Here is a 15,898-nt window from a genome sequence, read left to right on the forward strand (position 1 = left end):
TATACTTAAATTAAGAGTAAGTTTTACTGCATTTAATTTGTACATCCAGTATACCTGACTTAAACAAACAAAACTACACTGAGAACTCCCACTATGAGAAGGGTGCAATAGGTGTCACTGCAACAATTAGAAAAAGCTGAATATATTTCAAAAATCATTTTTATAGACATGAACTTTTTTTTTTTTTTTTGAGAGAGAGTCTCACTCTGTCGCTCAGTCTGGAGTGCAGTGGCTTGATCTTGGCTCACTGCAACCTCCACCTTTCATATTCAAACGATTCTCCTGCCTCAGCCTCCCGAGTAGCTGGCACTACAGGCACTTGCCACCATGCCTGGCTAATTTTTTTGTATTTTTAGTAGAGATGGGGTTTCACCGTGTTAGCCAGGATGGTCTCAATCTCCTGGACTCGTGATCCACCTGCCTTGGCCTCCCAAAGTGCTAGGATTATAGGCATGAGCCACTGCGCCCAGCCAACATGAACTTTTTTTTTTTTTTTTTTTTTTAAAGAAGCAAAGATCATATGAATGACATTCCAGAGAAAACTTTTCTGAGGAAACTTCATGTCTCCCAGATATTTTTCCCTCTAGGAGAATTTGCCAAATTAGAGTCATTTTTCGGTTCTAGGTTGATGTTCAAATTATCTAAGTTTACATAGTTTGATGAGATAAACCAGCTAAACATTTAATGTTCTAGCAGTACAGGAGTTACAGTCTGGGAATTTGAGAAAACCTCATCATGATGCTAGTGTTTCCTAAAGAATATTATAGAACTTCAAGACTGTGCAGAAGGATTCAGAGTTAATGTGAAAGTTTCCAAAAGCCAGCACAAAACCTAGCAGAGTGTTGTGGACATTGGGAAACAAAGACCTGGTAGAGGAATAGATTGGTTCAAACACTGGTCTGGTTTCTCCTTCAAGACATTTGCCATACTTTAATGCTGCGTTGGTTTAAAAGTTTGAAAGCTGAGTTGGGAAACTCTAGAAGCTAAACTCAGTTTCCTCTAATCTCAAAAAGATAGAGTCAGAGAACAACCAGGCTTCCAATCAAAGTCTCAAGAGTGATGCCCACGAAACAAGGCCAACAAAAGATACAAGGAACCTTAGTGAAACCATCTAAGTTCTACAACAAGTCAATCATAATTTTATAGAAGTTTCAGCCCTTTGTCTTTCTGTCTGAGGGAAGGCGAACACTCTCAGGTGGAGAATAATAATAATACTGTAAACTTCTGTTTCCTTTTTACATAATATTTGACATGTAATAAAAAGTATTATATTCTAGATCTAATTAGAGACAGGGAGTTATGCACACAAATCAAGAAAAAATACACGCAAAAGGAATTTACCAACATATTACATAGACATTGGTGTTAGCAAGCAAAGACATCAATTATCCATGATTACTACGTTCAAAAAAATAGAGAATAAATATGAAAAAAGTAGGTGAAAGGGATATGATTTCAACCGAATATCAGAAGATATAAAAACAAACAAAACATCCTAGAACTGAAAAATAAGACATCTGAATTTTAGAATTCAATAGATGGGTTCAAAAGAAGACTGCAAACAGAAAAACATAAGATTTGTGAACTGGAAGATAATTCCGTAGAAAATACAAAAACTGAAAGGGAGCAAGGATAAAAAGAGAAAAGAAAAAATATAGCAATAATGTACAACATGTTTAAAAATGTTCAAAATATCTGTAATGAGCATCAAATAGGAATAGGAGAGACTAGGACATAAAATTTGCAGAAATAATGGAAATACATTTCTAAACCTTTTGAAAGATGTCAACTCACAGATTTATGAAGCTCAAAAAAATCTAAGGATAAATATTAAGAAAACCACACCAAGACAGCTGCAAAAAGACATTTTAAAAAAGAAAATCTTAAAAGCAGTTAGAGAAAAGTGGACACGTGATCTTTAAAGGTACAACAAAAAGACATAAAGATGATTTATCAACAGAAATTATGAAAGGCATAAAACAAGGGAACTGACATCTTACTGCTGACAGGAGATAACTGCTAACCTAGATAGCTAGCAAAATACCTTTCCAAAATGAAAGGTAGGCAACAAACTGAGAAAATTTATGATCACCAGGTCTTCACTAAAAGAAAAGCAAAATCAAATTCTTCAGGCAAAAGAAAAACTGTTCCAGACTAAAACAACGAAATCAGAGAATGAAAAAAAGTAACAAAAGGATGAATATATCATAAAACATAAGCATATAGTGATTATACAGAACAATAATTGTGTAGCTTTATGTGATTTAAGTTATAAATAAAACTAAAATGTATGAACATAATATAAAATCTTAGGGATTTGGGGGAGGTAGAATGTAAATGGTCTGATCTTCTGGCAATATGTCAGAAACAGTAAAAGTAACAATTTTTAATAAAAAGTGAAATAAATGCTGTCTTCTACAGTAATCACTATGAGAATAATTAAATAACTAAAATGATACAATGGAAGAAAATATGGAATAGGAAAAAAGTTGGTCAATCAAAAAGATGGCAGGAAAACAATAAGGTAAAATAAAAAGTGGCCAAACAGAAAATTAATAGTATGGTTGTAAATAAACATACAAATATATCAGAATTAATTTAAATGTAAATAGACTAATTACCCAAATAAACATCTGAAATTTTCAAAAATATTTAGAATACAACTTACATGTAATCTGTTCACAATATGTGGGAAGACAGGAAGTTTGAAAATACAAGATTAATGGGAGTACGAACACTGACTAATGGAACATTTGCATAGCTATATTAATATTAGACAAATAGCCCTTAGGCCAAAGGCATTACTAGAAATAAAACATGGTTATTTCATTATAAAAGAGTTAATTATTTAGTGATCCTAAATTTGTATGCACTCAAAAACAGAGTCAAAACATATAAAGCGAAAATTTACAGAAGTAAAATGAGAAACAGACAAATCTACAATAATGAGAGAGTTTAACCCTCCACTTTCAGATAAAGAAATTTTCAAATATTGTGAAAGTAATATACCAGATTTGGATATAAAATTTAGTTAATCTAAGGAAATAAATCTTAAATTCACTGGCAAAATATCTGAAATTTTACCTCAAAGCTTGGGAATAAAACAAAGTAATAAAGAATCTAATCTCCATTTTTGATATGTGATGTTTGACTGCTGAGAGATTTCTAGCCCCACTGCTTGCTCTTCCTTCACCTTCTGCATCATATTTGGTCAAGCTGATAAGAAATCCTGTTTCTCTCTTTCTCTCTCTTTCTGATGGGGTGTTCAAATGACCCCATAATCAGCCTGCATGAGTGGAGGCTCACCCTAGTACCACCCCCAAACCAATATAAAATCTTAAACTATTCACCTCTCCCAGCTTTCTCTCAAGCCATGTTCAGCCCTGCTTTGAAGCCTGCCCTTCTTTCTCTAGAAAGCCAGTAATAAACCTTTTCATACCTACTGGGTGTGCATGTGGTGCCATTAGTCTCAACATCCAAATCAAATATTGGATAAAGTGTCCATCTACTTCCATGGGGTGACTACAAAAAGCATATCTGTTATCACCCCTTCTAATAAATATTTTACTGCATGTCTTAGCTAGTGAAAAATGGCACACACACACACACACACACACACACACACACAGAGACAGAGAGAGAGAGAAAGAAAGAAAAAGAAGAAAGGAGAACATAATAATTGGAAAGGAAGAAATAAAAACTCGTAACAGGGATAAAATGGTTTTATACCTCAGAATTTAAAAGAATTTACAGATAACTCTTTAGAATAAATGTGTGAATTTCATAAGGTTTCTGGACACAAGACCAATAAATAAAATAAACTGCACTTTCATGTACCAAGAAGCAAATGGAAAATGAAATTCTGTGAAAAGATAGCAATTACATTAGCATCAAAATCACCACATCCTACTAAAATTGTGTTCCATTTCTCCACACTTAAAGCTACAAAATATTCTTTAGATAATTTTTTAAAGAAATTGAGTTAAACGGAGCACTATATCATGAATATAGACTGAAATGGAAGATTCAGTATGTTAAAATGTCCTCATTTTGGTCAAATTAATCTATGGTTTCAACCCAGTTCCAATTAAAATATAATTGAGTATTTTTGTGTAAATTCACAAGGTGATTATAAAATTTATATGAAAATTTAAAAGGCCAAGTTAGAAAGGCAATGATACAGAAGATGAATAACACCCACCAGCTATCAAGTCTTAATATTAATATAAAGCTGTAGTAACTAATACTAATTAAAAAACAGTTGACACAAAAACAAAAAACTGGCCAATGGAACAGAATGAAAGCGAGTAACAGAGCAGTACATGTCTCATCATACAATTTATAACAATGATGACATGCAGCTTAGTGGAGCAAGCATAATGTTTTCAGTAAATGGAGCTGAGACAATTAGTTATCCATATAGAAAAAAAATGATTTTTTTTTTTTTTTTTTGAGATGGAGTCTCGCTCTGTCACCCAGGCTGGAGTGCAGTGGCGCAGTCTCGGCTCACTGCAAGCTCCACCTCCTGGGTTCACGCCGTTCTCCTGCCTCAACCTCCCGACTAGCTGGGACTACAGGCGCCATCCACCACACCCAGCTGGAAAAAAATAAATTTAAAACCCTTCCTTACAGCAAACATACAAAGATAGTACATATAGATTGATAATCTTAATGTGAATGTAAAGCAAGTATGTTTTAAGAAAACATAGAACACCTTCATGACTTTGTAGCAAACAGAATTTTTAGCAGGACTCAAAAGTGTTAACCATATACTAAGCAGTTGGAAAATAATTAATAATGTTTCTTAATAAAAATATTAGTGGGTAAAAGAGTACATAGATTTAGAGAATATATTTGCAAAACCTTCTGACAATAAATGATTAAATTATGTGCAGAATATATAAAATATTAGTAGCCAAAAATAATAAAACAGCCCACTTAAAAAATTTTCTACAGACTTGAATACTTTGAACACTTAAGAAGAAATATCCACATAGCCAGTAAAAGTAAGAAAACATGTTCAATTTCATTAGCTATTGTGGAAATGCAAAATAAAACCATAGTAATGGACCACTACCTACCTGCTGGCATGACTAAAATTAAACAGTCAGAAAACACAAAGTGTTGGCAAGGATGTAGGCCATGTGAAAATTCTGATTAACCACTGGTAGAAACATTTATTAGTAGAATCTGTGTTAACAGTTTGACATTATCTATTTCAGCTAGCCATATACACTGTATGAACTACGACATTAGGTTGTCTTGGTCTGCCCTCACAAAAATAACGTAGATTAGGTGGCCTAACAACAGAAATGCATCTCCTCACAGTTCTGAAGACTCAAAGTTCAAGATCACAGTGCCAGCAGGGTGATCTGCAATGAGGGTTCTCCCGTTGAGTTGCAGATGGATGTCTTCTTGGCTGTGTGTTCACTTAACCTTTCCTGGGAGCATGCACTTTAAGAAAGAAAGAACACCTCTGTTTTTTTTTTTTCTTATAAGGACACTAATTCTAGCAGATCAGGGTCCTACCTTTATGACCTCATTTAACCTTAATTACATCTTTAGAAGTCTTAGAAGTCCCAACTCCAAATAGCCAACTATAGCCTCCTGGAGTTTAGAGCTTCAGCATATGAATTTGGGGGTGACACCAATATTCGGTTCATAACATTCCACTTGTGGCCTTCTAAAATACATGTCCTTCTCACGTGAAAAATACATGTATTCCATTCCAACAGGCCCGAAAATTCTAATTCCAGCATGAACTCTAATGTACGAAGTTGAAAGTCTTATCTAAATATGACCTAAATCAGATATGAATGAGACTTCAGTTATGACTTATCATGAGACAAAATTTCTCTTCAGCTATGAACCTCTGAAACCAGACAAGTTATATGTTGCAAAATACAGTGGTGGAACAAGCATAGGATAGACACTCCCATTTCAACCAGGAGAAATAAGAAAGAAAGAAGTAACAGGTTGCAAGCAAGTGCAAAACCCAGTAAGACAAATTTCATTAGATCTTAAGGCTTGAGAATAATCCTCCATGGTTAGGTTCTCCACCTTCCAGACTCACTGGGGTGGCAGCTTGGCCCCCAGAGCCCTAAACAGGGGCCTTCTGTGGTTTTGTGACTCTAATGGGATATCATTTCTGTGGTTAGATTAGATTATGTTATGTGTCAAAAGTGAGGGAACTTTTTAGACATAATTAAGATCTCCAGTTTAAGTTCATAAAAAGTGAGATCATGATGTCTGGGCCTGATCTAATCAGAACAGCCCTTTAAAATAAGGTGTAGTGGTGCTATGGTCTGACTATGTATGCTTGCCTTAAATTCACATGTTGAAATTCTAACCCCCAAGGTGATGGTATTAGGAGGTGGGGCTTTTGGGAAGTGATTAGGTCATGAGGGTGGAGCCCTTATGATTGGGATTAGTGCTCTTCTGAAAGAGACTCTGGAGAGCCCACTGGCTCCTTCTGTCATGTGAAGTTAGACTGAGAAGACAGTCATCTATAGATCAAGAAGTGTGCCCTCACCAGGCACCAAATCTGCTTGGACCTTGATCTTGGACTTCCCAGCCCTCAGAACTATGAGAAATACATTTCCACTGTTTATAAAAATCACTCATCTTAGGGTCTTTTGATACAGCGCCCAATTGGACTAAGACAAATGGTCACACTCAAAAGAAGTCAGAGAGATTCCAAGCAGCAGAGATGCTCTCTTCTTGGCCTTGAAGAAGCAAATAGCCATGTTTCAGAGACAGTCACAAAACAGAGAATAGTGTGCAGCTCCTTGGAGCTGACAGCTTCCATCCTACAACTTCAAGCAAAGGAACCCTGGCAACCACCTTGGATGAGCTCAAATCTATTTTAAAATACATTCATATTTCCTCAAATCCCAATAGTGTATATATAAAATACATGATAGAAATTCACGAAAATAGATTTGACACACACAGAACATTTAATAAAGAATTATTTTGCTCAATTAGCCTTAACAGGTAACTAGGTGGACTGAGATTATTGATACAGCTTTCCAGCATGCTTATGAGCACTTAATTTACATATTAAAATGAATGTTCATTAAAATATCATAAGTTAGAAGAAGGTCATTGCTTACTGTAGTATATTTTTAAAACTGTCTGTGAAAATAGTGATTGTATTACACATTTAATTGACATCTTACGCCCCTAAAGGATTCCCTGGAACCATTGCAGCAATGTGCAAAAAGCAAACTACTTTTTTGACATCTCACTCTCTAATTTTTATTATGAAGTTTCTCTAGAAGTCATCAACTGTATTATATTTTCATGATGATTAATTCTTACTTAATGTGATTTCTAAAAATAAGAAAGTTAGATGGATAGTGTGATTCTTTCAAAATACATCTAGTAGCTGTCAATGATAAAATCACTTAATTCACAATTCCAACATGAAGTGTAGTAAAATATAGTCAGAAAATCTTCATATTTTTTAAAAAGATGGGAAACAAATTATATTCTAATAGTACAAAGCATAAGGGGCAGGATATGAGGCAAGAGGTAGAATATTAGCATTTCCAAGAAAATATGTATAGCTTTTAAGAAATTATAAATTCATAATACACACTTCAGAGAATAAAGCTTGACAAAATATTCCTGTTTGTTGAGACTGCAGGAGTGAGCAAATGACATACTGCATGAGGATCAGAATTTTTTAAAAGAATGACAAACACTAATTTGAAGCTGGACATTACAACTTTCTCTAGGACAGAGCAGACTGATAATCTAAGAGGAAGCCATATAACCTTCCTCTTTGTTATCTTAATTCTGAAAAGTGAGCTTATCAAAATGACTTATCTGGTTCTGATAAGGGGGTCTTTCTTCCCCTGTGCCTAAATAAGTAAGGTAGAACTTTATGACCCACAGTACGGTATGTGAACCTACAGTACTTGGAAGCTTGGTAGAAATAAAGAATCTTGTGCCCTGCCTTCACCCTACTGAATCAAAATATAGCAGTTCCTAGGTATCCACGGGGCATTGTTTCCAGGATCTCTCATGAATACTGAAATCCACAGGTGTTTATGTCCTTTATATGAAATGGTAAAATAGAGTTGATTTTCTAACAAGAGGTTAGGGAAACCAACCTCCTATATAGTCAAAAATTTACTTATAACTTTTGACTCCCTCAAAACTTAACTACTAATAGCCTACCATTGACCAAAAGCCTTACTGGTAACGCAAACAGTCCATTCAAATATATTTTGTATGTTTTATGTATTATCTCCTGTATTCTTTTAATAAAGTAAGCTAGAGAAAGGAAAATGTTATTTAAAAAATCATAAAAAAGAGAAAATATATTTAATATTAGTTAAGCGAAAATGGATAATCATGAGGGTATTCATCTTCAACTTAAGCAGGCTGAGGAGAAGAGGAAAAAGGAGGGGTTGGTCTTGCTGTCTCAATGGTGGCAGAGGCAGAAGAAAATCCACCTATAAGTGGACCTGCAGAGTTCAAAGTCATGTAGTTTAAGGATCACTGTATTTGTATGTAACCTACACACATCCTCCTGGATACTTTATATCATCTCCAGATTACTTATAATATCTAATACAATGTGAATGCTATGTAAATAGTTGTTATACTGTCTTGTTTAGGGAATTACAAAAAAGAAAAAAAGCTTGTACATCATCAGTATAGATGCAATTTTTTTCCAAGTATTTTTGATCATGAATTGGTTGAATCCATAGATGTAGAACCCACAGAAGCACAGGGGGCCTACTGTATGCATTTCCATAAAATTCCTGGGTGCTCTGCAACTGCTGTAGAATAGGGGCTGTAAATACTGATTGTCCACTAGAATTACTAGAAACTTAAACCATAAAACAAACAACAAAAAACAGCAAAAATATTTATAAAGTTCCAGCACCATATAATTGGTCTGGGGGTAGGTACTGACATCTAGATATTTTTAAGTCCTGCCAGGTGATTCTAACAGGCAGCAATATTAAGAATAATTGTCCATGACCTGCTAGGTACATACCTCAGTTATTTCCATGTATGTTTCCCTTTTAGAGACTGAATTCCTGCACTTGAATCATAATGCTAAATTAGAGCCTCATTACTTTGCAGAGAGCCCAGAAAACAAGCCTGAACTTCAAGTACTACCTTTCTTACGATTTCCCTTTGCCTTACTTTTCTTGTCTATCAGGAACTAAAGTTATCATTATTCCTGAAATTAACAGCAATCCTAGAATATAGTCATATATTTCCAAACACTACCTACACCATAGACTTTCCCACACTATCTGTATATAAAATCTGGAAAAGAAGAACTCCAGGCTCTGGCCCTATGAGATCCTTCTCATGCCCATCCTTCTATAACTAGCTTAGACATCTATTCCATGGGCTAGACAATGACAATCTACTTTGTACCTCTCTTCTGTGTTTTTGTGTTTTTTTAATTCTATTTTCTTAAATTGCCGATAATTGGTTGTAAATCACATCATTGCTAATTATTTTACATGCACTAATCACTTTATTAATCACTGCAACAAAAGTCTATTTATTGTTGGCACCGGTTTGGAATTCAAGAACTTACACGAAAATTGATACTTCTTTGATCACTGTGATGGTTACTATTGAGTGTCAACTTGATTGGATTGAAAGATACAAAGTATTGTTCCTAGGTGTGTCTGGAAGGGTGTTGCCAAAGGAGATTAACATTTGAGTCAGTGGACTGGGAAAGGTAGACCCACTGGCAGTCTGGGTGGGCACAATCTAATCAGCTGCCAACGTGGCTAGAATAAAGGCAGGCAGAAGAACATGATAGTACTAGACTGCCTAAGTCTTCTGGCCTCCATCACTCTCCCCTGTTGGATATTTCTTACTCCCAAACATTGGACTCTAAGTTTTCAGCTTTTGGACTCTTGGACCTACACCAATGGTTTGCCAGGGGCTTTCAGGTCTTCAGCCACAGACTGAAGTCTGCACTGTCAGCTTCCCTACTTTTGAGTTTTTAAGACTCGGACCGCTTCCTTGCTCCTCATTTTGCAGATGGCCTATTGTGGACCTTCACCTAGTTACAGTGTGAGTCAATATTCCTCAATAAACTCCCTTTCATATATACATCTATCCTATTAGTCCTTTCTCTCTAGAGAACCCTGACTAGTACAATCATCAATAAAATTAACCTCATGATGCTGTATTTTAAAATAATTTATTTACATGAATCTCATCCTTTCAGTCTACTACAAATGTTCATTTCTTGCAGGCAAAGAAAATATATACACCCTATTTTAAAATGTTTGTTTCTATTTCAAGATAATTTGGTCAAATTATTTTGTAATGAAATATATTTTTACACCCATGAATATTTAAAACATATCACTCAAATTCTTTAACCCATTGATAATAAAACATTGAACATTACTCTCTTGCTAAACAATTTTATTTAACCCATATCATTCTAAAATTAATCCAATTAATCTTTTTTTTTTTTTTTTTGAGACAGAGTCTCGCTCTATCCCCCGGACTGGAGTGCAGTGGCACCATCTTGGCTCACTGCAACCTCCGCCTCTTGGGTTCAAGCGATTCTCATGCCTCAGTCTCCCAAGTAGCTGGGATTACAGGCATACACCACCACGCTTGCCTAATTTTTGTATTTTTAGTAGAGATGGGATTTCTCCATGTTGGCCGGGTTGGTCTCGAACTCCTGACCTCAGATGATCTGCCTGCCTCAGCCTCCTAAAGTGCTGGGATTACAGGTGAGAGCCCTCGTGCTTGGCTAATTCTACAATTAATCTAACCCTACCCCTTTCAGATGAGTTTAGATAAGTGCATTTCTTCATAGGATAATCTTGGTTGAACATCTCAACTCAATTCTACAAACATGTTTTGAATGCTTTTTGCATGCCTGCATTAATACTTGTATACAGCATTCAGTGTGTGAAGCATTCTGAGACCTCTGCAGATTCCATCAGTACTTAGGCAAAAGAAATCTGAAATGTAGGGCATGGGTAAGGAAGACACTGAGTGGATGATAAACAAAATAGTTGTAGGGGTGATGCAGGAAAATAGAATACATAGTGCTTTGTGTTTTTCACAAGTCTAAGGAGAAGTTTTTTTCCGGAATAAAAGAGAGGAACTGGATAAGTGAGACTGGGTCTGAGGAAGTAGTAATTCCTGCATATATTTTGTTTGAATGGTAAGACAGTTTGAATGTTTCAGAAGGGATTCCCCTGAGATACTCGATGATTGCATTGTGATTCTGTATGATTGGCCCATTTATGGAAACACACACAGATACACACACAAAAACCCATCCCATTATGCCAGATGCTAAGGCTGACTCAGAAATTAGAGAAAAATGAGCCTACGTAAGTAATGTGTCAGTGTCTTTTACTTACAAGAGGCTGCAAAGAAGGCACTGATGATATAGAGTCAGCAAGATAAATGAATCACCCTCCCTGCCTTTTAGAGTTTCCTCACTTAGGGAGTAAGATCCATAAAAAAAGATACCCTAGTAACTTAAAATAACTTATGATAGCAAATACAACTGTATTGTATGGAAAGTAAACATGAATTTTTGTGGACATCTCTATCAAAAGTGATAGAGTTTAGATTAGATACTAAATCCAACTATCAATCTTTTCCCTATAAAAACTCTAAAGCTTACTGGTTGCCCATGCATTAGTAGAAGGTTGAGAATATCTGCATAGTAAGTAATCAAAATTCTAACACTGATATTTTCGAATCTTCTATTTTAAAAGGGACTTTGGATCAGATTATCTGGGTTTGATAAATGCACCACTTATTAGCTGTATGTGCATGGGCAAGTTTCTTAATATATCTGGGCCTAAGTTTGCTCATTTTTAAATTAGACATATTAATAGTATATTAATAGTAGCAACTTCTTGGGATCTTTCTAAAATTAAATGATTATCATATATAAAAAGCTTAGAATTATACCTGGCATATAGTACAGATTACAAAAAATACTTGATATTACTATTTCAGGTAGAAATAATAAATAATGTATTAACACTGACATCTTAATGATTACTCCTTCATACAACCCCTGTCCCCAAATTTTGGTAATATATTTTGAAAATTATTTTCCTGTAAACACTAAAACTACTAACTACTGATAACTAATGCTTCTGAATAATGTTATCATAATTTTCAGTATTTCTCTTAACAAATCTCATTGCAAAGACATAATACTATTTATATTGAAATTAAATTTCAATTAAAATGTTATACATGTACATAAAGAATAATTAGTCAAGCACACGTCTGGCATGATAACACATTGATACCTGAGATGGAAACTTGAATAAATTAAGACAAACTGAGAAACAAAAATGAAGGAAGTATAAAAGTAAAACCAATACAAATAGATAAATATTCAGAAAGTTTTAGAATTTCTTATTTCAAAGCCTCAGGCTCAACAATACAGAATGCAGACTAGTGGTTATGCTTTGAGGCATAACAGAAGAAAAAGAAAAAAGGAAATTCTCATGATTTATCCATGCAGATCCTGCCCTTTCTGACACCTTAAAAGCCTCTGACAGTTTTTCCTAATGTACATTCTTGGGTAATGTTGCAACAGCACAACTTGGATCTTTAGTTTTGAAGACCCATATTTTATCCCAGTCTTCTTTGGGTCAAGAGTGGTATGGAGGATGAACCAACCTCATTACAAACCACACTATCAAAAGGTGGGAATAGTTAGAAGGCCGCCTTGCAAAATGCATGAGCTATTGAAATGCCACAGATAAACTTGATGGACAACTCCTAAAACAAGGGAATTTTAACATGAGCTAAGGCTGTTTTGAAGAAAGCAGATGAAAAGTGAAGTAATATCTCACATTATTTAGAAAAGTGGTTGCAATCCAATATACTAATAGGTATTTTCATCAATGCTGATGGCAGTGAGTGATGTAGCAGTGGAAAGAACGAAACCTTCATTTTAGGGCTTCACATACACAATCTCCCATTTGTCTAACACTTGAAATTAAGAAACCATAGGCCAAATCTTTATTTTGACTTCTCTTTTTTTCATTAGTTGGTCTGTTGCGCATCTAAACTACCATAGGTAATGCCTGTTTGGCCTCACATTTCACTGGGAAATGTATTTGCTATCCTTTTATATCCTTACTAAAGAAAGGTAAAAAAAAAAAAAAAAAAAAAAGGAAAGAAGAGTTTAGATTAAATATTCCTGTAATAGTTTTTTCCTAGATGGTCCTCTCAAAGCTCAGTATCTTTTAGTAACCAAGGTTTACTCCTTACCTCTGGTGTGTCAGGTGTTGCTCTTCTGTTTCTCACGTCTTCTTCATCACAGGATCCAGGCTGAAGGAGCAGCTCCTTTTTAGGACATATTAGATTTCATGGGTATGCCTCATAGAAATGGGCTGCATAAGTTAATGCCACCCAGAGGGAGTCACCTTCACTCACCCAGCAATAGGAAGATGTGATGATTAACTTAATGCATCAACTTGACTGGGCTAAGGGATGCCCAGATAGCTGGTAAAACATTATTTCCGGGCGTGCCTGTAAGGGTGTTTTAGAAGAAATTAGCCTTTGAGTTGGTAGATTGAGTAGGCAAGGTCACCTTCATCAAGGTGGGCAGGCATGATACAATCCACTGAGGGCCTGAATGGAACAAAAAGTGAAGGAAGGGCATATTATCTCTCTTTCTTCTTGAGCTGGGGTACCCATCTTCTCCTGGTTTGGGACATCACAGCTCCTGGATCTGGGGACTTGGAACTCTGGGATTTATACCAGTGGCTTCCCAGTTCTTAGGCCTTCAGACTCTGACTGAATTTCTATGGTTCTGCCCCTTCCTACACCTTAGTTACATTACAGTTGAATTATTCAGCTTTCCTCATTTTCTGCTTGCCAGCAGCAGAGAGGGGAATTTCTCTGGCCTCTGTAATCATGCAAGACAATTCTCATAATAAATCTATTTTTAAATATATATATATTATGTTTCCATGGTGAACTCTGACTAATACAGAAGATACATATAATTCAACTACTGAATAGAAGAGAATGACTAAAAACAATAATACAAATTTATCATATCTTACCCTCTTGGTCACTTAAGTACATTTGCTTTCTACCTGCACACATTATAAACACATCTTTCCCCCAAATAAGACACCTCAAAAAGTCTCAATCAATCATGACATTAGACTCAAGTTCAGGGTCTTATGCATAATTATAGTACTTATAATATCTTCGGTTTTATTGCTACTTCATGTTAGGATAGTAAAATTGCAGACAAACGTGTAGTTAAGATGGTGTAACTCTCAAAACAAAGAAAAAATATAGAAGCATCCACAATTAGCATAAAATTAAAAACCCAAACTGTCTAGATTTGGTGACAAATTATATCTGAATCTTTTATCTGTGAGGATTTGGAAATTAAATCATATATATAGTAGGCTAGGCATTGATCAGATACCTTTTTACAGATAATCTTACAAAAATAAAAGTGTTTTAGATGTTAAAAAGTGCATACACTGTGCCACCCAACAGATGTTTCATAGAAATAGAAGAACATTCAGATCTGGATTAAATGAATCTTGTTTCTAGTAAAGGAACTGCAGAATTCTCTCATTCCTGCACCAGCTGCCTGAGCCATTAACAATGTTAGCAGCTAATGGAAAAGGTGACTTAGAAGCATGATTCTGTTGGGAGCACCTGTGGGGCTTATTCTACCCTTGATAACCACTACTAAATATAGTCTTCACAGTTCTGAACATAAATTGAATGTAGAATCCAACAAAAGAGCACACCTAATTATATCAAATTAGCATCCAAGTGTATGTAATCATGGAGTTCAGACCAGAGTTATTAAGCTGTCCTTTGTAGCACAGTGGCAACAATTGAAAATGATCCCATAGTATAATGTAAGGGGTTTTATGAATGCACGATGGCATCCTTTATAATGTTTGGATGCTGGATGCTGACACTGAAGTTTTATAGAATATTTTCACATAAGCAGGGCTGAGAGGAAAAATCAGGCTTCATCTTTTCCAAGTACTTTCTGATCATTTTAAACTTTGCCATCTGACAAAGTTTGTATTTTTATGGCAATTCCAGATTTAGAAGATTGGAAGTAGGAGTATGACAAATAGAGATAAGTGGTCACACTACCCGGATCTTCAAAAACAAAAATCATAATAAAAATAACAGTACTCTAAAGATCCCAAAGCTAAAATGTGGCCTCAACTAATTCTCCCCACATGACAAAGGAAAAAATGGTTTCTGAATAAACACTATAGAAAGAAAAGGAATGAGACCAAGAAGTCTGACTTGCTGTTGCAACCAATATCTTATTTTTTATTTTTTTATTTGCAAGTTTTATTTTAGATTCAGGGGGTACATGTGCAGATTTGTTATAAGGGTATATTAGATGATATTGAGGTTTGGGGTGTGATTGAGCCCATCACCCAGGTAGTGAGCACAGTACCAAATAGGTAGTTTTTCAAACCTTACCACACACCCCCTTCCCATTCTTACAGTTCTCAGTGTCTGTTGTTCCATCTTTATGTCCACACGTACCTAATGTTCAGTTTCCACCTATAAGTGAGAACATGCAGTATTTGGTAGTTTCGTTTATTCACTAATTCACTTTGGATAATGGCCTCTGGCTGTATGCATGTCACTGCAAAGAGCTTAATTTTGTTCTTTTTTTATGGCTGTGTAGCATTTCACGACAACACACATCTTTAAATAAATACCTGCAGGCCAGGCACGGTGGCTCATGCCTGTAATCCCAGCACTTTGGGAGGCTGAGGTAGGTGGATCATCTGAGGTCAGGAGTTCCAGACCAGCCTGGCCAACATGGTGAAACCCCATCACTACTAAAAATACAAAAATTAGCTGGGCGTGGTGGCGTGCAACTGTTATCCCA

The sequence above is a fragment of the Gorilla gorilla genome, chromosome 11, assembly GCF_029281585.2.
Source record: "Gorilla gorilla gorilla isolate KB3781 chromosome 11, NHGRI_mGorGor1-v2.1_pri, whole genome shotgun sequence".
Lineage (NCBI taxonomy): Eukaryota > Metazoa > Chordata > Mammalia > Primates > Hominidae > Gorilla > Gorilla gorilla.